The sequence below is a fragment of the Tachysurus vachellii genome, chromosome 3 (assembly GCF_030014155.1).
Source record: "Tachysurus vachellii isolate PV-2020 chromosome 3, HZAU_Pvac_v1, whole genome shotgun sequence".
NCBI lineage: Eukaryota > Metazoa > Chordata > Actinopteri > Siluriformes > Bagridae > Tachysurus > Tachysurus vachellii.
In genome coordinates this window covers 35,388,372-35,414,811 of record NC_083462.1, presented here as the reverse complement: position 1 = coordinate 35,414,811, position 26,440 = coordinate 35,388,372, and the positions used below count along the sequence as shown (strand labels likewise).

At 41.8% G+C, this 26,440-nt stretch overlaps 1 protein-coding gene, 1 non-coding gene and 1 pseudogene across 3 annotated transcripts in view; 1 reads left to right on the top strand and 2 right to left on the bottom strand.

The window, feature by feature from the left end:
• The window catches only part of LOC132843539 (NACHT, LRR and PYD domains-containing protein 3-like), a 924,649-nt gene that overhangs the window by 211,022 nt on the left and 687,187 nt on the right, over positions 1-26,440 (top strand). The window lies entirely within an intron of this gene.
• On the bottom strand, positions 22,433-22,547 carry LOC132843728 (U5 spliceosomal RNA). Its single transcript, XR_009648257.1, has one exon. It is a non-coding gene; the product is annotated as a U5 spliceosomal RNA (small nuclear RNA).
• On the bottom strand, positions 22,807-22,979 carry LOC132843693 (U2 spliceosomal RNA; annotated as a pseudogene).

Genomic DNA, 26,440 nt, shown 5'->3' with positions numbered 1-26,440 from the left:
CCTGTAGTGTGCCAGAGGGTACTGATCTGTCAGTTCCTGTGCCTCAACAAGGCTTGGGTCTCTGGCAGCAGATGTGGTCAAGTGATAAGCTTGATAATGTTCCATGTATCCAAGCATCCAATTTCCTGACAATGAAACTGAGTCTTGTGTGTAGAATAATCATGTGAACAATTTCACAAAACTCTGGAAGTCCTGCCAGTGACCCGTGTGCTACTACCATTCCAATCCTGTAGTTGAAGCCATTGTAGTTTGCATTTTTTACAAGGTTCACACTGTCTACACGTTGGTTTCTGTTTCACTGCCTGTGCAATATCCTGATTAATGACATCAATGGGAAGTTTGGAAACCTCTGTAACTTCCAAAATGGGTTGAGAAAATCTACACATGTGCAAGACATTTGCAGTGTGAAACTGATGCTTTTGAGCTAATGAATACAGCATGTTTTTGTAACAGTTTGTGTGACGGACAACTCTTTTGTAGAAGCTATTTTTTGCTTCGAATCTCAGTGTCCACAGTGCAACAAGAGGGCCAAACTGGCGTGTCAACTGTAGATAATGCTCCGAGTAGTGATGCTTGGGCAGAATTCTTTCATTGGGAAAAACTTCTTGAAATACTGTCCTGTGTTCAGATATCTTGAAGTCAAGATAAGCAATAGACTCCTCGTTGTGATAATGTGCAACAAGTAGTTCAACAATGTCTTTTAATTCACTGAGGATCTGCCATGCTGGTTCGTTAGGAGGAACTCTGTATCCAATCAAAAGAAGAAGAAATCTCAATAAACTCCAGTTTTCGTGTGCATTTCCTCCAATTGTTTTCTTGGTTGTGTAAGAGAGTAGCACAGGATGAAGGCAGTTTGTCTTATCAGTCCACTTGAATGGAAACGTGGTTATTGCATCATTCAAATTGGCTAATGTAGGATTTTCTTTGGAAATTCACACATGGAGACAAAGAGCGATTTCAACAGGGACAATTCCTTCAAAGAGATCATGAACTATATCGGGGGAAACGCTGTGTTACACAAATATGACAGATTTTCTGACAGCACACACTTTCTTTTCACACCAAAATGCATGGGTATCCCTATTTCTTCAACAGAAAGCTCCCAATTTGAGTTCTTTTTTTTTTTTTTTTTTTTGAATGTCTACATTTTCTGCTGTGCAAAATCTGCAAATATATTTTCCTGAGAAATTTTCCACAAAACCTGCGATACTGCGGGCCCCGAGATTGTCTGCTATTACACGAACCAAACCAAGCCTTTCACTGTTTTTCCCAACTTGGCAATGAACACTCCATGCTGTTCTTATGTAATAAGATCATCTACCAAGGGCTTCAACACAATGTCAAAACCGTTGGATTTAATAACATCAGTATGGATAAGTGCAGCCAAATATATTGATGACCGAGAGGAGTGACAACTGGCAGACAAACTCCCTAATGTCCAATACACCCCACAGACTTTGTTTTTTCCTGGAGGTGCCAAGGTGGATACAAATTTCAAAATCATCTACATACAATATCAGTGAAATAGCACAGTCCTCTGACAGTGATGTATTTTCTTTCTAATTACTGCCATCATAGAAGGATCTACAATTGAATTTTATCAGTTTGGATTGGATATTGTGCTGTCAAAGAAATCCTTTGTCTGTCTCACTACAGCTGCAGGAAAGTTGAGTAATTAGTTCATCAAAAGAGAATTCATCCAAAGTATTTTAAGTGAATTGAATATGGAGTATGAGTTGTTGCCTTCTGGCAGGAGGTTCAGGATTCCTCGCTGCAGATTAAATAGTTTTAAAAACACACTTATCCCAGTGTCGGTGAAGTTGTTAAATAGGGGAAGGACATAGTTGCTATTTTATGTATTCAATATCCTGTGAATTGTATCTGTCTAATGTATGTTCTGTATGATTGCAGCAGGGGTGATTTCCCTACTGGGGACAATAAAAGTTTACCTTACCTTACCTTACCTTATTTTAAGTGCAAGTGACATACGGCTAAGTATGGTGACCCATACTCAGAATTCGTTCTCTCACACCGTGAACACACACCCGGAGCAGTGGGCAGCCATTTATGCTGCGGCGCCTGTGGAGCAGTTGGGGGATTTGGTGCCTTGCTCAAGGGCACCTCAGTCAAACTCTCCACGACTTCCCCAAAATTAATTATTGATTAATCCTATTATTTTAAGCAAACATTTCCAACATTCTTGACTTTAAGACTGATTAAAACACAAGTCAAAGAACATTTTAAAGATGTCACATTGGGCTATAGGACAACTGCATTGCTATCACAACTTTCTGACATTTTACAGACTAAACCAGCCCACTGCACTGCTCGTTTGGCATTGAAGACACCAGGGTTGAGAACTGCTGGACTAAAGGCACAGTTGATTCATCCTGAAAATAATGCGCCTGTTATTTTACTAGGGAAAATAATCATTAGTTGTAGCTTTCTCTCACACTCCTGGAATTGACTCGAGATAGAGATCAACATGAAGTTTAGATTTTTATTTCGATAAAAATACATGAAACCATGTTACTGCACATTCTTTGCAATCTCTCCAAAGTACTCCACAGCAGTTTCTAAGGCAGTAGTCTAACATACCACTAATGATAAAATAACTAAATGTACGTCTAAAAAATAATAACATTTAAAAAAAAAATAATAATAAATTAATAAATTGCATTGTATCACCCACCTTGCAGTATTGCAATATATCGCAAGATGGTGAATTGTAACCACTGTATTGTAATACCTGCATCGACAGATTGTTACCTATACAACAGTCCTCTGATGTTATCAGGTGCTTCAGCTACTGACATTTTTGAAAATGATTTTAAATGAGTAATTCATCTTTTGAAGGATTTTATTGTAGGACATTTAGATTAAATTTTATTTACTTACTAAATGTATACAATATTCCTAATCTTATTAAGTTCTCACTTTTAAATAAAACTGAACTTTTATTGCCTCCCAATTTCATACTTTTGTACACCATCCAATCAAATCAAATAAATAACATTATTCCATATTTAACCTAAATTAGTATATGCTCATGATCAGGTTTAGTCCTATAAATTAATGTATTTTAATTTTGGTTATATAATGTCTTATTAAAATGTACATGTCCATGGTTGTGCATTTCTAGACTTACCAAATTATGAAGTATGGCTTAAACAGTAGTCCCTGAAGGAAAAGCCTTCCAACCTGTAAATGAATTTGCCAAGTTTTCTTATGGTTTTGGGAAAAGTTAAACATGAGCTCAGATAGTTAATACTGGCTAACAAGCACACCGTTGGTACAGCATATGAAGTTGGTTTGTAGTCCATGACACTTAAAATAAACTTGACTATTAACTTGACTACACATAAATTTGACTATGCAAAAGCTATTTAATGTAAGGTCTGAAAATAAGACTGACCTCTTACCTTGTTGAACAGGAGTTTTCTTGTGCAGCGCACACTTTCGAAGCAAGCGAAAAAATAATGGTGGTCAAAAGATTCTTTCGAAGCAAGCTGGTGCTATGTCATGAGGTCATGTGATTTGTTAATCCTCTGCTCTGAAGTAGAAATGTCCTTTGAGTGAACGGAATCAGTGCAAGTTTTACCAGGAGTGGTGCTGATTACTTTTAAGCAAACTAAAAAAACAGGTTCAAATGGAAAATCAAAAAATTTGGATCAATTCAGTGTAGAAACAAGTTTTCACTTTTTTCAGTGAATGTACCCCATGCTGTCTACACCTAATACCTTGTACTTACATCAAGCAGATTCTTCAGGTTTTTCTTGAATTTTAAACGAAGTCCAATAATAGGGATGAGAAGTCAGTGTGACATCATCTAAAAGAAGGAGGGTTTCTTGATCAATTTTCTCTTAGGGAAAAAAAAAAAAAAGTATTTTGATGCAGATGAAACAGACCACATACAGCAATTATGTTCATGTACATTCAGCTTTTGTTTAAAGCAAATACAGCTTTATAAAATGACTCTGCCTAAGTATTTGTATCTGTTTCATATAGCTAAAAGTAAAACATTATCTAATGAAAATATTGCATAACTTGTACCCGGTGCTTTCTCAATCCATGTGAAACTCACAGCACAGAGTTTGTTGCATTCACTATCAATGTAAATCTGCTTTAACACAATCTGTATTGTATAAAATGCCATAGAAATTAAAGCGACTTGACTTTGAACCAAGGACTCAGACAATGAAAACATTGGATCCCTTTGCTTTAAATCGTGTAGTGCAACAAACTTCAAAATTACAACAGTCTCTTATGATTCGAAAATTTGTTTGATGCTTTGCCAGGTAATAAGTAAGAAAACCTCTAGTATTTCTTTCTATTTGTGTGCTGCTGCAAAAGGCATCTTACCACAAAAAAAGGTGACACATAACCCACTGCAATATATTGTGATTAATACACTTTACATAAATGATATTTACGTTCGATGTACATATGTGAAACAATGGTCCACTGTGTTGCTGCTTTTTTAAAGCATCCTTGACCCTGGCAAAAGCGCTATATAAATTAAACATTATTATTACAGACAAGGGAAGGCTCACACTTGTGCTAAAAACATGGAAAGCCAGTGGTTGTGTGAACAGCAGATTTTAAAAATTAACCAGTCAAAGGCAAATTGGCATTTGTTCTCTAATCTCTCAGAATTAACTCTTCAGGATTCCATTCTCTTAGTTTGGTTTTCACATATTCATCCATCTTGAATAAAATAACAGAAAATACATTTTAGCATTGTGATCTAATTTTAATTTATATTCCAATTACACAGAGTGGCCAGGCAAAATTAGCAGTCTGACATTACCCTGGTTAACCTTAATTGAGCAAGGTTCAAAAATGTCTTAAAGTTTAGTCAGGTATAGGTATACAAGTTACATGAAAATAAGTAAAACATCTCATTGCTCTTCACTAATCATGAAATCAGAGTTGATGTCATCAAAAATAAGATTTAACAGAGTTAAAAAATTACATCTGAATGAAAAGCAGGAATCACAATACCAAGACATAACTACACTTTATAATATCATTTCTACATATCACAATGAATACAATTCTTCTACAGTGTGTTAGAATGTTTGTATAACTTAGGCTAGGTTACGTTTATCAATGTTTAGGCTAATTTGTTTTCTTATATTTATTGAACAGATTTTTTCCCTATTGCCATCTTTCACACACGTACCATGTACTCCTGCACCTGATCATCAGGATCCTCATTGAGGTAGATGCAGAGTCCTTTTATGACACACTCCCTACTAACATCTTTGACTTGTTCTGCACTTTCTTTTAATTCTTGGGGATGACAGTGTCAGTAGCAGCAGAGAAGTATGCAAAGACAAAAGAAACAAAAACTGTTCTGTAACAGTTAACTTGTGAAACATGGCATCTTCATAAACACCCTAAAACCAAATAAAATGTAGTGTTCTCTCTGTCCACCAATATAAAATGATCACAGAAAGAAATCATGCATTTTTACTTTAGACAAAAAGACAGCATTTTATGTTGTGTTTTTACATGGTGAACTCAGAGTTTGCACTGACCCATTAGTTCCTCAGGAGCTCTGTTGCACTACTAAAATCTGTTGTAGAAATGGCCTTTACATTTACATCATTTCCTGTCCTGTGTCTGAGGTTGGTTCCTAGTCTTTCCCAATGTATATTGTATGCTAATGTTCCTGTGTTATGCTTCTGTAACATACAGTTCAATCAAGAATCACATCGCTGGTCCATTAGAGGTGAAAGGATCTTGACAAGATCTCTCTAATTGGGCAGCGTTGTATCGGAAATCTAATACTTGGATATATGCTACACACTGCAAAGTAGTGCTACCACCTTAGTAGGAGCAGTTTGGGTAGCTCTGAGAGGAGAGCTTCGAGAGGATCCGATGGCGTTTAGGCCACGGGGGTTAAACTCGAAGTGAAGATTCCCTTTCCCCAAAATGCGATTAGCGCTCCATACTCCTCTCAGTGGATAGTACCCAGGTTAGGCAGGGAAAGAAGGCAGAAACTTTTCGGAGTGGCAATTTGTATGCATTTTACTATGTGTGAATGTAAAACCATACAATTAAAGATAAATAAAATATTTTTGAAAAAAGGATAAAAGAAAAAACCTAAGGTTTGTGTGTTTTGTGACAAGAACCAGATGAAGCGTTTTTGAAGTTGTCACAATTGCCACAAGAACGGCAAGCATGTATGTACCTAGCATGAACTATGGGAACATCATGTTTTGGCCATATGACCCCAAGCTGTGGCTTTATATTGTTCGTTATCTGTGTCATGCTGAAGCAAGTCCAGTCCTAGTCATGATGACTCATGAGAAACATGGCTTGGAATCCTCTGGCTGATTCAAAATTGGTCAATATCTGGTTTTACATTATGCAATATGTACTGTATGTGGCCACTGGGTCTAAGGGTAATTTAATTATGAATATCAAGAATCCTTGTTTTCCTCCAGTAACTGGAATGCATATTTTAATGCATTTCTAAAGGCACTTGTACAAGACCTAGCAAGTTATGTCCTTGTAAAAAAAAAAAAAAAAAAAAAGCTTTCAAATAGAATTTAAAAGCGTAATTGATCACTAGTTTTTAAGATCTTATCCCCTTTCTTGTGTGGTAATGACTCCATCTCTTTTCTAAAACAGTCAGGAATTCTAATTTCTCTAGTTTGTAAAAGATCTCCAATTTGTTAAAGTTGTAATGTGGAAAGGAGCTGTCAGGCTGTTGCGATGCCCTCAGCTTTTTCTCTCCTGTTACCAACAAAGGACATTCTGCAGGTCTTTATAGGGAGTGGAGAGTCTGTCATACTCCTTTACATGCTTTCAATTCACTTGCTGTTATGTCAAGACTGTCATTTCAACCATATATAGCTGAAGCATTACGTAGTGACATTAAAGTTTCTCAAGGACCATGGTGCTACAGAGCTGAAGACTGAAAGTAAGTAAAAATAATGCAAAAAATGCAAGAAAAGCCGACAAACAAACTATACAATACACTAAAGGAAACAAGACTCTTCTCTTCTGAAGTTGACAACCATCTCTTTTGCACCATGGTTGTCATGAGCAAACTTGATGATTCAGGTTCTGCATTGCTACACAGTTGTGGGTCAGCAAAGTAAACCGTAGTGGGCTGAGAGCCCAACCTTGACAAGGGGTCCAGTGCTGAGTGTGGTGGCGCTTAAGATGCTGTCCCCTCAAGGTCTCCCTGTCAGGAAGTTCAGGATCCAGTTGCAGAGGAAGGTGTTCAGGCTCAGCAGTCTCAGCTTTTCGATCAGCTGCTAAGGGTTGATTGTGTTGAATGCTGAACTAAAGTCCATTAATGGCATCCATGCCAAGTGTCCCTTCTGTCCAGGTGTGCAAGGTCCAGGAAGAGGGTGGTGGCATTATCCATAGAGAGGTTTGGACTAGTAACAAACTGCAAGAGGTCCAGTGATGGTGGCTTGAACAGAGTCTTGTGCCTCTTGTGAGGGGGTAAAATGATTGAAAAATTGAAAAAATGAAAAGACTTTGGATACGGCATGATGGTCACTGACTTTACACTGCATGAAAAGCCAGATTTTTGTTCCTGTGAATGAATTATACTATTATTTATCATTAGTATTATTTAATATTTCTATGGTTCATATCAAGATTTAAAAATGAAAAAAAAAATAATGAAAGACATTCGGGAGGGACATGTTGATAAAATGTTAGAGCTTTAATTCAGAATTGCAATACAGCAATTTATTTCTATAGCACTTTTAACAATTGACATTCTCAACGCAGCTTTACAGAACATAAGAAACATAATACAAAAATTCAAGATTATATTAGACTTAAATATGTGTTTTGTATTTATCCCCAATGAGCAAGCCTGAGGTCACTGAGGTGAGTGTGGCAAGGAAAAAACTCCCTTAGATGAAAGCCTTAACCCTCTGGGGTCTGACCATTTTGTGACACTGGCAGAGGTTCTGACATGCTCTTACATTTGGTCTTTTTTCAGTTACTTCAAAACATATTAATGGCTAATATCACATAACACTGTATTCAGCACAAACTGGGCTACAATATTATGTAAGTAAAATTTATGTACATGTTTGTATTTTTAAGTAAATAATGTTTATGCGTGGTTAGTAAAAAAAAAAATAAAAAGAAAAGTTGCTGAAATAAGGCCAAGAAACACATACTAAACATTTGTTCACAAACAACAAAGTTCTCTACTCTTGTAGAGTTGAGAATTTGCTACAAAAAGATGTAAAAACCATTTTACCCACTCATTCACATGAAACAATACATTGATTTAACTTTTGTAAGACCAGTTTTTGTTGTGTAAAGGCAATATGCGAGGGCGGGTCAATGGTCATGAATATTGATGATTGACACCTGAGGAGGCCCAACCCCGTAATGGCTTAGTCTGTATTGTGTTGACAAAAGAATCAGTGTGGGGAGACTCAAAGAGAAAATGTTTTGCTTGTAGTTTGATAAAATAGTGTACAATAAAGTACAAAAGACTTTTATATCTGTACTTGACAAAATAAGACTTATTTTACCAATGGTAAAAAAAAAACATGAACAATACAATAGAGTCAAGAGTCAAGAAGCTTTATTTATCTTTGAGAATTGAGTTTAAATGTCGTTATGCCATTGCTCAAAACAGTTCCTATTTAACTGAACACACAAGGGAACATTACATGTTTTGCATTTCCAAGGTGTGTCCTGTCTTTTCCCATGCACTGTCATGCAGCGCACACATTTCCGGCGACCAACAGCGGCAGTATAGCTTACCACTGAGGTCAGCTGAGCTACTGGAACTGGCACATGGGTACTCCTGGTCTGTTTTGGTTCTGCTCTATGTGTTATGTCACAGAGCTCAACAACGAGCTGTTCCATGAACTGTTTGTGGGTCATGTTACCATATAGTTCGTTGTGAATAATGAAGGCATTGGTGGCAGCAATGTCCAAGAAGTGCAAAAAGATCTTTCTGTACCACTTCATTGTCTTGTGCTGTGCAGTGTAGTACTGTATCAGCTGATCAGAAAGGTCAACACCCCCCATGTGTTGATTGTAGGCTGTCACAGGTGCAGGACATGGAACTGTCTTTGTGCTCCATGTGTCTTGTGATTTTACCCTCCTCTGAACTGTCTCTCCTGTATAAGCAGGGTGTATTGTTGAACAGACAGATACCTCTCGTGTGTCCATCCACTTCACAAACAGTAGAGGTCCATTCCTAATCCATCTGATTGAGCCCCTGGCAGATTGCTTGGAGAGTGAATTTGCTGCATCCCGTGGGCATTCCTTCCTAAAGTCTCTGTAAGTCCCACAAGCACCAAACTTCATGGCAAACAAGTCTGTCAGGAGCTTTGGGCTTGTGTAAAAATTGTCCATGTACACATGGTACCCGGAGCCTAAAGTTTTACAGTCCAAAAGAGACGTCACAGCATCATATGACAGTCCATGGCCTGTGGGAAAGTTATTTTTCCCGGTGTACAATGAAAAGTTCACAGTGTATCCATTTGAGGAATCTGCAAGCACAAACAACTTGAAGCCCCACTTGGTTGGTTTAGCTTTCATGTACTGCGTCATTCCTGTGTTTGCTAGTCCCTGATGGAGATCAACTTTAGCATGGCCATATAAAATAGCAGTCCAATGTAGCGGTACATCTCAGCGGCGCTAACATCTTTCCATTTGTACTTGCAACCCTTTGCTGTTGCCCTGGCAGCCTGAGCATTGGTGTTATGGCATAGAGTTGACACTGCATTCTCATGAAAAAACATTTTGAAGAGACTCAGGGGTGTGTGTGCATCTGCAGGACTCAGCTGTGGTCCAGGTTCCCGTGCAGGAAAGAATCTCAATGTGTGTGGAACCACATCAATATCAGTCTCTGTTTTCCATGACAGAACGGACTGCCTGCTGATTGCCTGGATGTTGGTCTTGAGCCTCTTAACAACAGGTGCATTATCACTGTCCGTGTTAAATCTGTCAATAAATGAATAAATGGTTAGGGTTAGAAATTTTTTTAATTTAGAATAAAATATAAAATAAAATTATTACTCAGTATTTTACTGTAGCTGTGACACTTTAATAAACTGTACTTACACATTAGTCTCAGTTTCTTTGAGAACTGAAAGAGACCTACGGCGTGTGTGAGTTGCAGGTGACGGTAAAGGTGATGCAGACACATTCCTAAAAAAAATATCATAATTAGTATCATGTATTTCCAAAGTACAAAGCAACACATTAGTAATAATAATATATAACTAATATATACTAATGTACAATATAACAGAAAAACGGGTACATGTGGACGTACTCTTTTTTTTTTTTTTTTGTTCCCAGTTGCGTTGCTGCGTGCCCTCGTGCGAGTATCAGACGAAGGTGAACGTGTTGCAGCCACATTCCTAAAAAAAAAATCATAATTAGTATCATGTATTTTCAAAGTACAAAGCAACACAATTAATATAATGTATTTTCCACATCAGTAATACAAATATTCTGCACGCATAATAGAATAAAATGGTTACATGTGGACGTACTCCTTGTTGTTCTCGTTGCTGCGTGCCCCCGTGCGAGCATCAAACGAACGTGAAAATGTTGCAGCCGGTGCAGGTGAAGACAAGAGTGATGCAGCCACATTCCTACAAAAGTTTTTAATAATTAATATAATGTATTCTCCACAGTAACAAACTTGTAAAGCAATAACTAAGGCAGTTAAACATAGCTGAGATAAAATAATTGGGTACAGAGATGCGCTGTATATGTTTGTTAACGGGCCATTACCGGACATATTTATGGCTAAACATTAACACATGACATATCTCCGGGCACTTTTACAGCTCATCGACACCACATCGATACATTTACACCCGAACAGATAGTCACGTAAACAAGACTAGTTGAGGCATAAACACTAACATTTTAAGGTAAATAAAAGTTGCCAATTATGAGACGTTTCTATAAAGTCACTCTTAATATCTGCTTGCAAATAGTCTGTATACAATACAGTATATATAATTTTACATCACACAAGATTTCAACAAATGTAAGGAAAACTTACTCTTTAGAAATTATATCCTCAGCTGGATCAAGTCGCTCTTCAAAATACAAACGTTCGTCGTCTGAGTCCTGCTCTTCATCTGAGGAAACGGTGAACTCTTCCTCGCTGTCCAGGATCATCTGTAGAGCTTCCTCAGCTGTAAAGCGTTTCATCTTCCCAGCACGTTGATAAGTGAATGTGATGACTCGGGATCCTCACAGGGATGGCCTCATCTCAGTGAAGGTCCAAAATCTTCATGACACAAAACACAATCTCTGGATGGGTAGAAAAAGAGAAGCAGTGGGGAGTAATTAGCATAGATGCTGTTCATATTAGCAAGCACATGATTATGGGAAGTATTATGTGTACACCTGACTAAAGAGATATGTCTGTAATCTACATTTAAACTGTGAAAGTGAGCCCCGAACGCTACACCGAAGAACTACCAGAAGTCCTGATTTTTGTGATCTCAGATCGTGATGGATTGTAGCATGCTAGAAGACTGGTTAGGTACATGGGAGCTAAACCATTTAGAGACTTGTATGTAAATAGCAGCAGTTTGCAATCAATTCTAAACTTAATAGGTAGCCAGAGTTGAGATGATAAAATTGGTTTTATATGATCATATTTTCTTCTCCTGGTAAGAACTTTGGCAGCTGCATTTTGGACTAACTGTAGCCTATTTATTGAAGATGCAGGACAACCACCTAGTAATACATTACAATATTTCAGTCTGTAGGTCGTGAATGCATGAACTAGCTTCTCAGCATCAGATATGCAGATAGAATGTTTCTTAGCTTGGCAATATTTCTAAGATGGGAGAAGGCTGTTTTTGTAATATGGGCTATAGGATTTTCTGAAAAAAAGTTGCTGTCTAATATAACCCAAAGGTCTTTTACTGCTGAGCTAGTAGTAACAGTACATTCCTCTAAATGGAAGTTGAATTATGAGAGCTTCTGTGTACTGGTTTTTGGGACTATATGTAATATTTCTGTCTTATAAAAGTTTGGATGACCTGCAATTTTCTGCTGTTAAACTGATATCTTTAACACACTTGGATAACCTTGACAATTTAGATATTTCATCTGGTTTTGATGCAATACAGTATATAACTGGGTATCGTCAGCATAACAAAACTAATCCCATGCCTTCTAATGATGCTTCCTAAGGGAAGCATGTATATTTAGAAAAGCAGAGGTCCTAGAACTGATCCTTGAGGGACTCCATAATTAGAGATGCACCGATTCGATATTTTGGATCGGTATCGACACCGATCCAAGCATTTTGAGTGGATCGGGTATCGTTGGTGCGTGACCGATCCAAATCCGATACCCAGGACCCACCCACTTTTTAAGACCAATAATATTGGACCCACCCACTTTTACTGTCTCTCTTCAGAGCATATATCTATTTTATTACTTTTCAGAGCACCGCCAGTCAAATCCATTCTGCTTGAGGAATGCCCTAATAAATTAAACTCCATTCTGCGTTTTACCTTCAGCATTGACCACGCTCCTGCTTCCTGAAATCCATGGGTGTCGGAACCATTATATGTGGATGGGACAGGACACACCCACTTTTTAGTTACTTCCGACACCCATGCCGGTTGATTAATGAACAGCAAACATCATAGACTATTGCTTGAACTTATAAGAAAAATACACTTATATATTAAATTGCATTAATGAAAATAAATATAATAAATTTTATAGGAAATATGTTGCACAACCGCACAACAGGCAAGTTTAGCAGGCACCCTTTCCATTTACCTCAGCACGTTAAACATGTCGCTCATTTGGGTGCAAGGTTTACTGTTTAATACATTTTGCATTGTGTTTCAAGAGTTCTAATTTAAGATTTACTTTAAAATAATATCGGATCGGAATTGAAAAAGTGGTATCGGTGCATCCCTATAATTAACTGCCAATAAACTGGCAGATTCACCGTTTAAATCTTCAAAATGGTATTGATCAGACAGGTAGGATTTAAACCAACTTAAAGCCTGTCCATGAATACCTGTGTAATTTTGTAAGCGATTTTGTAAGGAGAACTTGGTCCGAAGCTAAGAGCAAGTCATTTTTAATTCATCAAGTGCAGTTTCTGTGCAATGTCGCCTAAAACATGACTGAAACACTGCAAAGATATTGTTCTCCTGTAAGAAGGAGCACAGTAATATTTTAGATATAAATGGGAGGTTTGAAATAGGCCTGTAATTTGATAGTTCATTAGGATCTAAGTTAGGTTTCTTAATGAGGGGCCTAATAACTGCCAACTTGAAGGATTTAGAGATGTGACCTAAAGATAACAAGGAGTTAATAATATTAAGAAGAGGCTCAACATCTATATGTAACACTTCTTTCAGTAATTTTGTTGGAATGGGATTGAACATGCGCATTGTTGATTTAGCTGAACTAATAAGTTTATCTAGCGCTTCCTGTCCTATACTTGTAAAGCACTGTAGTTGTGAGTGTAGCGCTTTAGATGAGACTGGATCACGAGATGCTGTCACAGGTTGAACATCAACTGTTGGCAGTTCTGTAGTGAGGACTTCATGAGATACAGTGATGAAATAGTGTGTTCAGATATCAGATTTTTTGTTAATCTAGCCACTGTGCTAAATAAAATCCTGATTGTTTTGGTTATTTTCTATGAGTTTGCTCAGGTGCTCAGTCCTAGCAGTTTTTGGAGCCTTCTAATTCTAAAGACCTCTAATTTAATTTTTTCTCCACTTTCACTCGAGGTTACAGGTTGCTCTCTTGCAGTGGTGGAAAGAGTACTGAAAAATCATACTCAAGTAAAAGTAACCGTCCTAAATACTACTCAAAGTACGAGTAAAAAGTAGCCCATTTAAAGGTAATCATGAGTAGTGAGTATTATGCTGTATGAATGTTATTCCACCTTTTATACCCTGCAAATTAAAAATATAGCCTTACAGCATCATTCTCTTTTATGGATGTTGCAGCAAAAAAAAAAAATTTAATACTCAGGTAACTATTATGACAACCATTCTGTTGGTCTTATTGCAGGTCATTTAAACAAAATTTAAAAACTACAAAAGTGCAAAGCATTGTACATTAACAATTTAACGTTAAAAGAGGAGCCTGTAGCATGAATTTGAAAATTAGACTTGTGAATGCAAGATTTATTAACTGACAAGTCTCAACCGAAACACAGACTTGCAATTTTAATGTAGGGATTAACAACAAGCCTACATTTTGAATTTGATTCATTTTTAAAATGAGCTGATTCTCAAAATTTGTACTGTCCAGCCTTGCTCGTTTAGGTGTAAACAGCTGCCCAGCACAACTAAAAAGGCGCTCACATGCTGCAGAGGCAGGCAAGGGTGTGTTCTGTTTGAGCCTTAGCATTTTCACCAAAGGAAACGAGTGAAGCAGTTCCATCTCTTCTGAGGCACAAGCCAAGTATCCACCCAATGCAGATGCAGTAGGGGATGGAACCACCTTTTTATAGAAGAAAAAGTCATCTTTATCAGAGGCATTATGCTGCGATGGTATAATGGTATCAAGATGATGCAGGACGTAATCCATACCTACCATATACACAAAATCCAACATTAATAATAATGGATAACGCTGATAGACAGTCTACAGCATGTTTACTAGTGTTATAGACTAACTATTGGGGTTGTCATGGATATTTAAAAAATTATATAAAACTCTTCACTTACATAAGCAATCCTGAATTTACTACCCTATAACCCCTCAATAACTTTGTCTTTTCTAACAGTGTTTCACAATATGCAAGTAAATATTGAACCAATCGCTTAACTTCACACAAACCCATACACCAGTAGTGGAACAAGTGGGATAAGCAAAATGTACCCATGACTCCTGACATTTAAACAAAAGCTGCATGTTCTCACTCTTTTAACAGAAGTTGGCATAATATCCATCAGATAATCTGTATTCATTTACAAAATATTAGGAATAAAACATTAGGAATACCTGCTTTTATGATGTGGGCCTTTTCTGTCCATGAAGCTTTGAATTTTGGAAGAAGAATTGTAGCACTGATGAGTTCCGGGTCTTCCATAAACTCCCCAAAGCGCTTTTGTAGACCCTGCTGCAGAGCATGAATAAGGGGAAGACATACCTTGACTGAAACCTCCATCTTTTTGAGCTTGGAATCAAGAAGTTAGATGGTGGGAAGCAGCCACCACATCTGAGTGTTTGTTTCAGACTGAAGGATGTTTAAGGCCATGGCTACAGGCTTCATCACCATGCAGTACTCAGAGAGGTAAGAAACTTCAGCAGGATTTAGCCTATAATAAGAAGAAAGAAGAATAAGAATGATAAAGAAGAATTATTTCATAATCAAAACACGCCAACACCATAAGTGTTCCAATTAAAACAATGTGAGAGCAAACATTTTGAATGCTTTGAATTTCATTTTGAATGCTGCACATACATACCGAAGATATGTTTCTCCCTGCTTCTTTAAGATTCACATTACCCTCTCTGCAGCATTGTACACTGAATTCCATCTTGTGTGGTTGGGCTATATGAACTGCAGCTTACATTCTTCTTGGACGATTTCAGCATTGATTGCAGACCGACCAGTTTTATTGTATAACGCCTGTCATTTTGCAAACGTTGAAAGGGTAATCTTCTTGTATACCTCACTGCTGTTCTCTGCCTTGGAAGCATCCACAGTAGCCACTAAATTAAGATGACGCGCTCAATGCTGATGCTTGGGTAGATGATACTCCAGCCCACTGTTGGTGTTTTAAAATTGAACAGGTGTCCTGAACCTCAACTCCTTCCGCATCTTCCTCAGTCTCCAGTGTCACTGCCTCAGAGTTAGCATCAATCAACTCCTCCTGATTCTGTTCGCCATACACCTTAAATGCTTTAATAAAATTTGATCCACTATCAGTTGTTCTGACTATTTTTTTTTTTCCTGAGATGCCATATTCCATGTGGATGTCATCCAAGGTCCCTGCAAGCAAATCAAATGTATGTGATCCTTTCAAGCGTCTAAAGGCAATGGAAGCAGACCTTCTTTCCAGCATAGATTTGTCAATCCAGTGAGCGGTTACACCAATGTAACTCCGTTGTCTTTTTGCCATTTTTGGGAATGGGTAACATGGTGACAGTTGTAGTATAAGGTCGTGGCGTGGTCTTTCAGAGAGACACAGGGAGGTGGGGCGAGCGGGGGCTTTCCTGCCGAAACACGGATCACTACTGAGTTGGGCGCATAATGAAAGGCGCGGAAAACCCGCGGATGGACAACTCGCCCGGCTTGCAACAGCGGTCGCGTCCACCAAACGGGAGTGCGCTAATGATGTCATAGACCCCAAAACAACAGCAGAGCATTATGGGATTTGTAGTATTGGCAGTATAATACCGGCGGGCCAGCTCTAATAGTAATTTGATATTGAATCGTGGGCCAAATATTATTACACTGCAGGCCAAATTTGGCCCGCGAGCCAGAGTTTGACACCCCTGGTCTAAAGCCATTTCGCGAGTTGAGTCATCAAACAGTGAGCAAAGCACCAACCCCACTCCTCCTCCCCCACCTCTCACACAGGCTAGTTGCTATTTATTCACCTCATCAAAAACGTCTTTGATAAGTTTCGTCGTCTTTGCAGTTTGATTTTGTTTTTTCTGGAGGCCTAATGAATTGCAATGCCCACTGTGTGTGTGTGTGCAGAGCATCATTTTGGTAGATCATATTTTGCCCTCTGCTAGGCAAAGGCATATCAAAAGTGTGAAATATTTACAAATGTGTAGCTTTTTTTTCTGGAGGCCTAATGAAATACAATGCCCAATTTGTTTGTGTGTTAGTGTTAATTTCGTCAGATGAGATGAAATATGTTCAACAACCTTTTTTTCTCATGACTAAGACGAGACGATGGCAAGACTGCACCACTGTCCAAAAACGTTGACTAAGACTAAATTAACATGCATTATTGTTGACGAAAAAAGACGAGGCGTAAATGTTTTGTATAAAATAAAAACTAAGATAAAATCTCTCTTCATTTTTGTCTACAATTGTCTCTGCTTTTTAATCAGCTGTTTTGCCTTTAAAATATTCAGAACGAGTTCGCGACTTTGCACTGTTGCTCAAGAAAGAATTCGTCCACACGCTGCTCAAAATAAATAAATAATTAAATAAAAATCCTGAGCGCAAGTCCACCGTCTAGGCAGGTTTTTTGTGTTAAATTATATTTCCTGTCGCTGCGCAGGCTCTTTTATTGTACATGACAGCTTATGTCCCGATGACCGGTCTTTGCATTACGATTAAAAGCAGCATCAATAAAGTAAAAAATGTGATGTGCAGACAAGTTCAAGTGTATGCACTGTTTAAACGAGTGTTCTCAACTTCTCACTGATACTTTTGCGTTTAGCGGACTGTAAATAGGTTGTATTTTAGGCCCACAGTAAAGTAGGCCTATTCTTTTCAGTTTTTCTGTGTATATTTATTTTATTTCTGATTTGAACAGAAACATGAGACACAAGGCAACCAAAACAGTTTTAAAAACCTTTGTAAGTTGTCAGTCGAAGTCTGTTGGGCCCCAGCTTTTAAATTGTGTTGGTTAAAATAAAATACTCTTCAGAACAGGTTAATCATTTGTGAATGGGTCTCCTAAATCAGAAATTGAAAACCAGACAAGTTTAACATTTGCATTCAACAAAAATCATTCAACAAGTGTATTTTGTCAGGTAATTATGACATTTAACCAATGTTTGAGATGTGTGAAACACTTTTTTTACTGAAATTTTTCAGTAATAACTTCATTTTTTTGACCTTGAGTTTTATTTTGACTAAAACTAGACTAAAATGACAAGACTTTTAGTCGACTAAAACTTGACTAACAAAAAAATATGTGAATAACTAAATATGTCTAAAACTAACAAGGACATTTGGCACAAAACTAAGACTAAATTAAAAATAGGTGACGAAATTAACACGTGTGTGAAATGTTTAGAAATGTGTAGCTTTTTTGTCTGGAGGCCAACTGAAATGCAATGCCCAATGCTTTGAACAGTGTTTTACTGTGTGTGTGTGTGTGTGTGTGTGTGTGTATAGCATCATTTCGGTAGATCATATTCTGCCCTCTGCTAGGCAAAGGCATATCAAAAGTGTGAAATATTTACAAATGTGTGGCTTTTTTTTTCTGGAGGCCTAATGAAATGCAATGCCCAATTTGTGTGTGTGTGTGGGTGCATGTGTGAGTGTGTTTTGGGTGCGTTTGTTAGTGGACTTTTTGTGTCTGTATGTATGTTCATTGCGCTGAAAAGGGCAAAAGTGTGACTTATTACCCCACTAAATGTGGCCGAGTCAAATTGACTCGGGAGGACTTGAGGAGGAAAGTATTTATTTTACGAACACATAGTTCAATGAAAATAGACAAAATTATTTTGGAACAAAGTTCATAATTTTGGAACAATCCTGTTAAATTTCAGGCAAATATGTGGAAGGAAACCCAAGTTATGACACATTAAACATTAAACAATTAAGCATTGTTTGTATTAGCACTGGAAAAATTAATCTCCTACAATTAACGCTTTATAAAAATTAGCCAATAGGTCTGAAGGAAAATCAGTGTAGGGCCCTGGGGTCTATACATGGTTACTAGAGCAGGATTTTTTCTTCTGTATATCCAAGAGAGTGACATTAATAACAAGCACTTCAAAGCAAGTCGCGTCGTCGGCGTAAACCGACACCTTGGCCCGTATCCCAGCTGCTCCGGGGACGTGCAGACCCTGGAACGTCGGCTCTCTCCTCAACCGCTCCGCCAATGGTTCCAGGTACAAGACATAGAGCAAAGGCGATAGCGGACAACCCTGTCTCACCCCTCCTCGCTGCTCTATCAGTCCCGAACAGTGCCCGTTCACGATCGCACGGCTGACCGCACCTGCGTACAGCAGTCGGACCATGGCTACGAAGCCTGGACCAAAGCCCATCCGCTCCAACAGCGCGAAGAGAAACGTGTGCGAAACACGATCAAACGCTTTTTCCTGGTCCAGACTAAGCAACGCCAATGGTACCCGCCGCTGCTCAGCCCACGCCAACGTGTCCCTGATCAGCGCCAAGTTCATACCGCACATCCTCCCGGGCACCCCACAGGTCTGATCGGGGTGAACCACCTGGGCCATCACCTCTCTCAGGCGAAGAACCAGTACCTTGGCCAAGATCTTGTAATCGACCGTCAACAACGTTATCGGTCTCCAATTGGCCAAGTCCGTTCTGTCACCCTTCTTATGCAGGAGGGTGATATGCCCAACCAACGCCGAAGGAGGCAGAGCTCCATTCGCCTTTGCCTCTCTGTAGACGGCCAGCAGGTCCGGACCAACCAACGGCCAGAATGTACGGTACCATTCTGCCGGTAGGCCATCCCCGCCAGGAGCAACCCCAGTCTTCAAAGAGAGCATGGCCCTCTCTACCTCCTCCAGGGAGACCTCTCTCTCCAGGATCGGTACGCTGTCCTCCGGCACCCTGCCGGCGACCGCGTCTAAAAAAAACGCCGCACCATCGTCCCTAGTCTCCCTCACGCTAAAGAGACTGCCATAGAAGGACCTAGCCACTTCCAGCATCTCTCCAGCCGTGGTCACCACACGAGGGCCCTGTTTCAGGCCCTCGATGCGAGCCCTACTCTGGCGGCTCCTCACGCTCCCAAAAAAGTAGCGTGTTGGGCGCTCGTCCTGCTCAAGCGCCTCCCTACCGGCCTGGACAAAGTAACTGCGGGCCTCAGCTTCGTAGTGGGCACGCAGTGCCTCACTAGCCTCCCTGAGCCGCCCGCAATCTCCATCCTGCCAGGCCTCATGCATCCTCTTGGACCACGCATCGACCTTTTCTCTCCTCCTCCTCGCCATCTCCTGTCCCCACCAGCGGCACAGGATGGCGACCCGCCTCTTGAGGTCCTCCCACCACTCCACCTGAGTGGTGTAGAGGCTTCTCATACGCCTCCACCCGGTGTAAAGGTGGCGAAACACTACACAAAAGGAGGGGTCTTGCAGCACGGCAGAGTTAAGCCGCCAGACACCCCTTCCTCTGGTCCCCACCCCTGTCTCGATGCACCCGACCACCATGCAGTGATCGGTGCCCCAAAAGGGCCTAAGCGAGCATGACTGCACCCTTGCCCTCTCCGCCACAAACAGGAAGTCAAGCCGCGCAGCATCACCCCTAGAATTGCACCAGGTGTGTCCCAGGGCCTGCGGCTCGACCACCCTATACACGTCCACCATGCCTGCCCCCGCCATCACCTGGGCCAGCTCCCTCCCACCCTCTGCTTCTACATCGACGTTAAAATCCCCCCCCACCAATAGCAGCCTATTCGTGCAGAGGAGCGGCTCTAGCAGGCGGAAGAACCCCCGCCGCTGCCCCCTCCTACATGGCGCATATACCCCTATCACCCTGCACCTCACCCCCCGCCACGTGCAGTCCACACATAAAATTCTACCCGGTACCACTGATACCACATTTCCCACCTCCCATTCAAAAGACTTAAACAAAACCCCCACCCCATCAGCCTTTCCCTCCCCTGCCCCCCACACTGATGGCCCCAAAAGCCACCCCTTCGAGAACACATTCCCCTCAGATACAGAACTTAAATGGCATTCTTGCATAAACAATACATCAAAAGACACAGACTGTAAACTCAAAAAAAAGGCCGCTCTTTTGAGAGGCTGCCTAATACCCCGCACATTTAAGGTAGCTACACGCAAAGGAGACATTGCATAAATAACACAAAGGAAGGGTCCACAGGGCTAAACACAAAAAAAGGCTCTAACATACCACCCCAACTAGGCCTCCCTCTCAACCTTCCTCCCTTCACTCCCCATCACTAGACACAACCCCCCCACCCTTCCTGGCCCTTCTTGCCAACACCTGCGTCCACCCCCCCTCCTCCTGCACATTACCCTCCGCCTCCCCATTATCCCCCCCTGAATCTTCCCCTGAAACCTGGGGGTGTCTTCCCGCCCCTGTCTGACTCCCCTCACCCCCCGCACCTGAAATGTTGTAGTCCTCGACAGCTGTCAGACCAAAGAGGCAACTGTCCTCCTTCCGAGATCTCTTTGGGCGCCGTTCCTCTACCGCCACCTCAGCTGTCCTTATCTGGCCACCCCTAAAGGGGTTTGACTCTGTGTCCATCTCCGAGTCCTGTTCTGAGACCACCTCCTCCGAGTCCTCAGAAGACTCCATGAAGGCCCACTCCGGCCGAACCAGCCTCGGGGAGGGAGGCTGCTCTTCCTCCGTTTCAGCCCAACTTGCCGCAGTAACTATGCCCTCCATAGCAGGCGTCGCCGAAAGCGCCGCTCCCTCCACTGGCTGTGCGGCCTCCCGAGCTGCCTCCTGGGACGAGCTTCTCTGCGGGATGTCTTCCGTCTCAACGACTGCTCCCTGGGAACTTTGTGCAGGCTGCCCCGGATGGTCTAATAGAGTCCCTGGCTCCGGTTCACTGGGACCCGTCGCTGCTTCGTCCCGCCCACCAGGATGAGGGGCACCCATCTCTCCGAAGTCGTCGGTGCACAGGCTTGAAAAAGCACTCCTGCGTGAGGGGCAGTGCCGAAACAAGTGCTCCTCACTTCCACACAGACTGCAGGTTTTAGGTGCCCCACAGTCTGCAGCCACGTGGTCCACAGCACCACACAGACGACACCTCTGCCCAGTGCAATCTTCCTTCACGTGCCCCAATGCTCCGCATCTCCGACAATACTGGGGCTGACCAGGGTAGTGAAGGAAACCCCGGTGAGGGCAGAGCGCGAAGCTTCCCGGGGGGTGAAGCAGACGACCCGGGGCGACGGGATCCATCTTTAGTCGAACCAGGAACCTCCGCTTGCCATTCTATATGCCAAACCGACCCCTCAGCTTTTCGGCAGTGGACACTGAAGTGCAGTACCTGGACAGGAAGGCTCGAATGTCTTCGTCCACCACCCAGGGGTTGTACATATGTACCACGATTGGCACCTCGTCCATGGCAAATAATGGGATAAAGCTGAGGCCCCGAAGCAGTTCCTCCTCTGGGAAACGGGAGCACTTTCCGAAGAACGCTGAGCAGTCCGAGAACGCATTGAAGGACACCTCCAGGAACCCAGAAGCCGTGAAGTCCTGCAGGCAGAAGATCTTGCCAGGGGTCATGCCGCAGAAGTCCCTCAAAATCCGCAGCGAAATCCAATCCCACCCAAAACGCTTTTTAACGTCCTCCGTTGCATCTGCCCGGAGCTGTATCCTCACGGAATGTTTCAGCCGCACCACACGGGCCGGCACTTTGTCGCCCCCTCGTGACATGACCTAAGATACTACACTTGATCTTAGCCAAAAGGCCGAGAAGCGATAACCTGTTATTCCCCCTGCCTGGCGGACAGCTAGCTGCCAAACCCTAGCAGACATACGGTAGGTGATAAGTACACTAGGCCTGCTCTTTAACAGCTTTGATCTGACATTGCAACCACTTATAGCTTTGCAACTGCAAAGCCCACAAAAATACATTGAACTCATCAATGTTCCTCTCCACGGAAATCTTTAGTAAAAGGCGAAAGATTTATGCGTGAATGAAGAGAAACCCGAGCTACTGAAGAAGGCCTAGCAGGCCCTGCATATCCGTATCGGAGGAGGACAAAGCAGGATTAGGGTGAGGTCCGCCCTTTGACACTATTGAAGCCAGTGTAAAGTCTTGTATTTGGATAGAAAAGGGGTGGGGACAGAGCTGAGAGTTGTAAGCACACTTTGCAGACTGGTGGTTTGGGGCAGGTGCAAGAAAAGAAAAGAAAAGAAAAGAAAGAGAAAAGAAAAGAAAAGAAAAGCTAGTTTTATCTTTTTTTTAAACCTTGTAATGGTGCACCAAGCCTGGAAGTACTGCAATACCAGGGCGATGCGTGGAGCGGACGGAGCAAGCCCCTTTTCCGACTCCCAGCTCTAAAAATCCATTTAATATTTAGTCCTCATATAGAGGACGTATCAGATATTAAACTGATAAGAACAGATTTTTTTTTTTTTAAAACATTTTATTTTCACAATTTCAATTTACAAGTCACATTTATGCATTATGTTTCTTTAAAATACATTATATATATTGTCTTTTTTTAAATAACCCACGTTACTAAAATCACTCCAAATTAATTAATTGTTAAAACGTAGTGCACATACAATGCTAAGAAATAAATAGATAAGTGAATAATAAATAACAGGGTAACATGAACTAAATAATATGTACTGAAATTGTTGACAAAGATTTTCTCTAAAAGCAGCTATCCTTATAAAAGGTCTCTAGGGTTTTTGGCATTACTCCTGTGCAAGACCGGGGTGGGTCCTTAAAAACATAGCCATCACCTCGCTCCCCCGAACTTGCCCTTGTTTCTGTCGCTTTTGCGACTCAGCGGAGATCCTCTCCCCTTTGCCAGGCGCTCCTCCAGGTGATGTTTTGGGTGCGTTACCTGGAACCAAGGCTCGTGGTGGTCAGGACCCCCCTGCGTGGTGCCCCGGCCCCCTTCCTCCAAATGTCATCGCCCGGTACTCCTGCAGCGTTGCTACTACCATCTTTTCAAGTGCGTGCAGGGGTACCGTAACGTGCTTCCCCACCAGCAGGTTACGGGATGCCCAGATGGTGGCCTTCACACTGTTCAGGGTGAGCCAGAGCTTAATGTGATCTTTTTCCGGTAGTAGCTGGATCCTCCGGCCCACCCCTAGTACCGCTAGCCGGTACACCAGCGGCTGGGTCTCCCCTACTGGCAGGCACGGGCATACAAGGGGGCCAGATTTGGCCCACAGGTCCCTCGCAGAGCTGCACTCCCAGAGGACATGCCGTACGGTCTCCGGCTGGCCACATCCGGGACGTGGGCAGATGGGATTCTTTGCCATTCCCCGGGAGTGCATCACAGCCCTGGTTGGGAGGATCTCATGAGCCACCATCCACGCCAGATCCTTGTGCTTGTTCCGGAGAGCGGGATGGGCAGCATTCCGCCAAACTAGCTTGGCCTCCTCCGCGGAAAGGCCCGGAACTGGACTCACTGCTTCCCGGTCCTGCACACAAGAGACAATGCTCCTACTGACTGTTAAAACCGTGACATCCAGCGTTTCAAGCTGAAATTTCGTTAAAAATTTTCTCATAAAACCATACTCTTTTGGCAGGTAAAAGGAAACGGGAGTTTTAAGATCAACTGCTAAAATCTTCAACCTCCTTAAGTATGACCCCATCCAGAACTTGACCATTGCTACCGTTTTGTTCTCTCTGGATGGGGCCGTGGCATATCGAATGTGTAGGGCGGTCATCTTGCTCATTAAAAACAAGTAGGGGTCCGGTAAGCCTTTCCCGCCATTCTCCTTCTTCTTTTTCACCACCTCCCGCTTCAGTCTCTCCCACTTGGACCCCCACAGGAAGTAGAAGACCGCCCTTTCCAACTCCCGAAGGAAGAATCGAGGTGGGCTAAAAACAGCACAGGTTAGTAAAAGCAAGGGTAAAATCACTGCTTTAAAAACTAGCACTTTACCCTCATAGGTGAGCTCCCTCAGTCCCCAAAACCCCAGTCGTTGCCTGACTTTCCCTAACAAGTCCGTCCAGTTGTCACGTCCTCCTCCCTCCTCGTCAAATTTCACCCCTAAAATCTTCAAATTTTTTCGTCTGACCGTCACGTCCAAGTGCTCAGTGTGTATTCCGTCCTTTCGTCCAAAGAGCTGGGCCTCGGATTTCCTCCTGTTCAATTTGGCCGCCGAAGCCCTGCCGAACCACTCTGTTAAATCGAGAGCTCTTTGGACAGATAAAACGTCTGAAGCTAAAACAGTGATGTCGTCCATGTACAATACACACTTTGCGGTCAGTCCACCTGGCAAGTCCAGTCCTTTGACCCAGCGGTCCCTTCTCAAGATCTGTGCAAGTGGCTCGATGCACGCAACAAACAGGAGTGGAGATAAGGGACACCCCTGTCGGACGCCACAGTGTATTTCCACCGCTTCTGTCAAATGCCCATTTACTAGGATTTTACTGTAAATGTCCCGATACAGCAGTCCCACCCAGGCTAAAAACCTCCCAGGGAATCCCATTTTTTCCAGTACTGTCAAAAGATACTGGTGCGAGACCCGATCAAAAGCTTTTTCAAAATCTAAATTTACGACTAAAAGCCGAATGTTTCTCTCTCTCGCAAAAGAGATGGCGTCCCGGATCAGCACTAAGCTGTCCGTGATCTTCCTCCCTTGCACTGCACAGGCTTGGTCCGGGTGGATCACGTCCTCTAAAACGGTCGACATACGGACAGCTAAAACTTTACTAAAAAGTTTACAATCAAAATTTAAAAGTGTTATCGGTCGCCAGTTCCTAATGTCAGTCCTGTCACCCTTTTTAAACAACAAGGAAACTATCCCTACTCTAAAACTGTCAGGAAGTCTGTCCAGATTTTCAAATTCCCTAAAAACACACCACAGGTCATGTGCTAAAATATCCCAAAAAGTCTCATAAAACTCAAGGGGGAGTCCGTCCAATCCCGGTGACTTCCCCCGTTTAAAAGCTTTTAAACTGTTCTGGAGTTCTAAAAGGGTAAAATCCTGGGATAAACACATGTTGTCTTGTTTTCCTTGTTCTTTTAATTTTGTGATAGCTTTTCCACTTATTATTTTCTTAAAAAAATATCGGGTACATTTTTCTCCTTCCTCTAGGTCTTTTTCTTTGCTTCTTAAAATCACTCCTTTTGCTTTTATCTCAGAAAAAACTGACATTTCCTTCTTGACCTCTTTAACTTCCTCACTGAAATCCATCCCGTTATTTAAGAGATTAAAATACCTCTGTAAGCGTCTTTGCAGCCCCATCATATATCTTTTTTCCTTGTTCTTTTTTTCCCTTCCTACCCTCCTAAAAAACTGTCCAGTCCTTTCTTTTACCATGTCCCACCACCGTGCACATGAGTCGTAACAGTCCTGGAGGGTCTGCCATTGGCTGTACCGCTCTCTGTATTCTTGGACAATATCCTTGTCCTGCAACAGAGAGCAGTTCAGCTTCCACAGCCCTCCCCCTATGGTCACTCCAGTGGATAGCGAAAAGGTGCAGGACAGCATAGCGTGATCAGAAAAGAAAAGCGGAGTTAATGTAGCATCGGTCGGCAGGCAGTCCCGTATAAAAACATAGTCGATTCGAGAGGCTCTGGTACCATCACCACTAAACCAGGTGAAGCCCTCCTCTCTGGGATGCACCGATTTAAAAGCGTCAACTAATCTAAAATCTCTAACTAAACCCTGCAATAAAACCGATGTTTTGTCTACTTTAAAATCTACACTCGCTGTTTTCCTATCTGACTTATTTAAAATACAGTTAAAATCCCCTGCAAAAACTAGGGGAATCCTACCTAACATGTGGGGCTGCAGATCCTCTAAAAGCTCGTACCTACTATTTTTATCTGTAAAACCATAAATATTGAGTACATTAAAATCACTGCCTAAAAAGGTCAAATTAGCTATGAGCGCCCGCCCAGCTCTCACCAC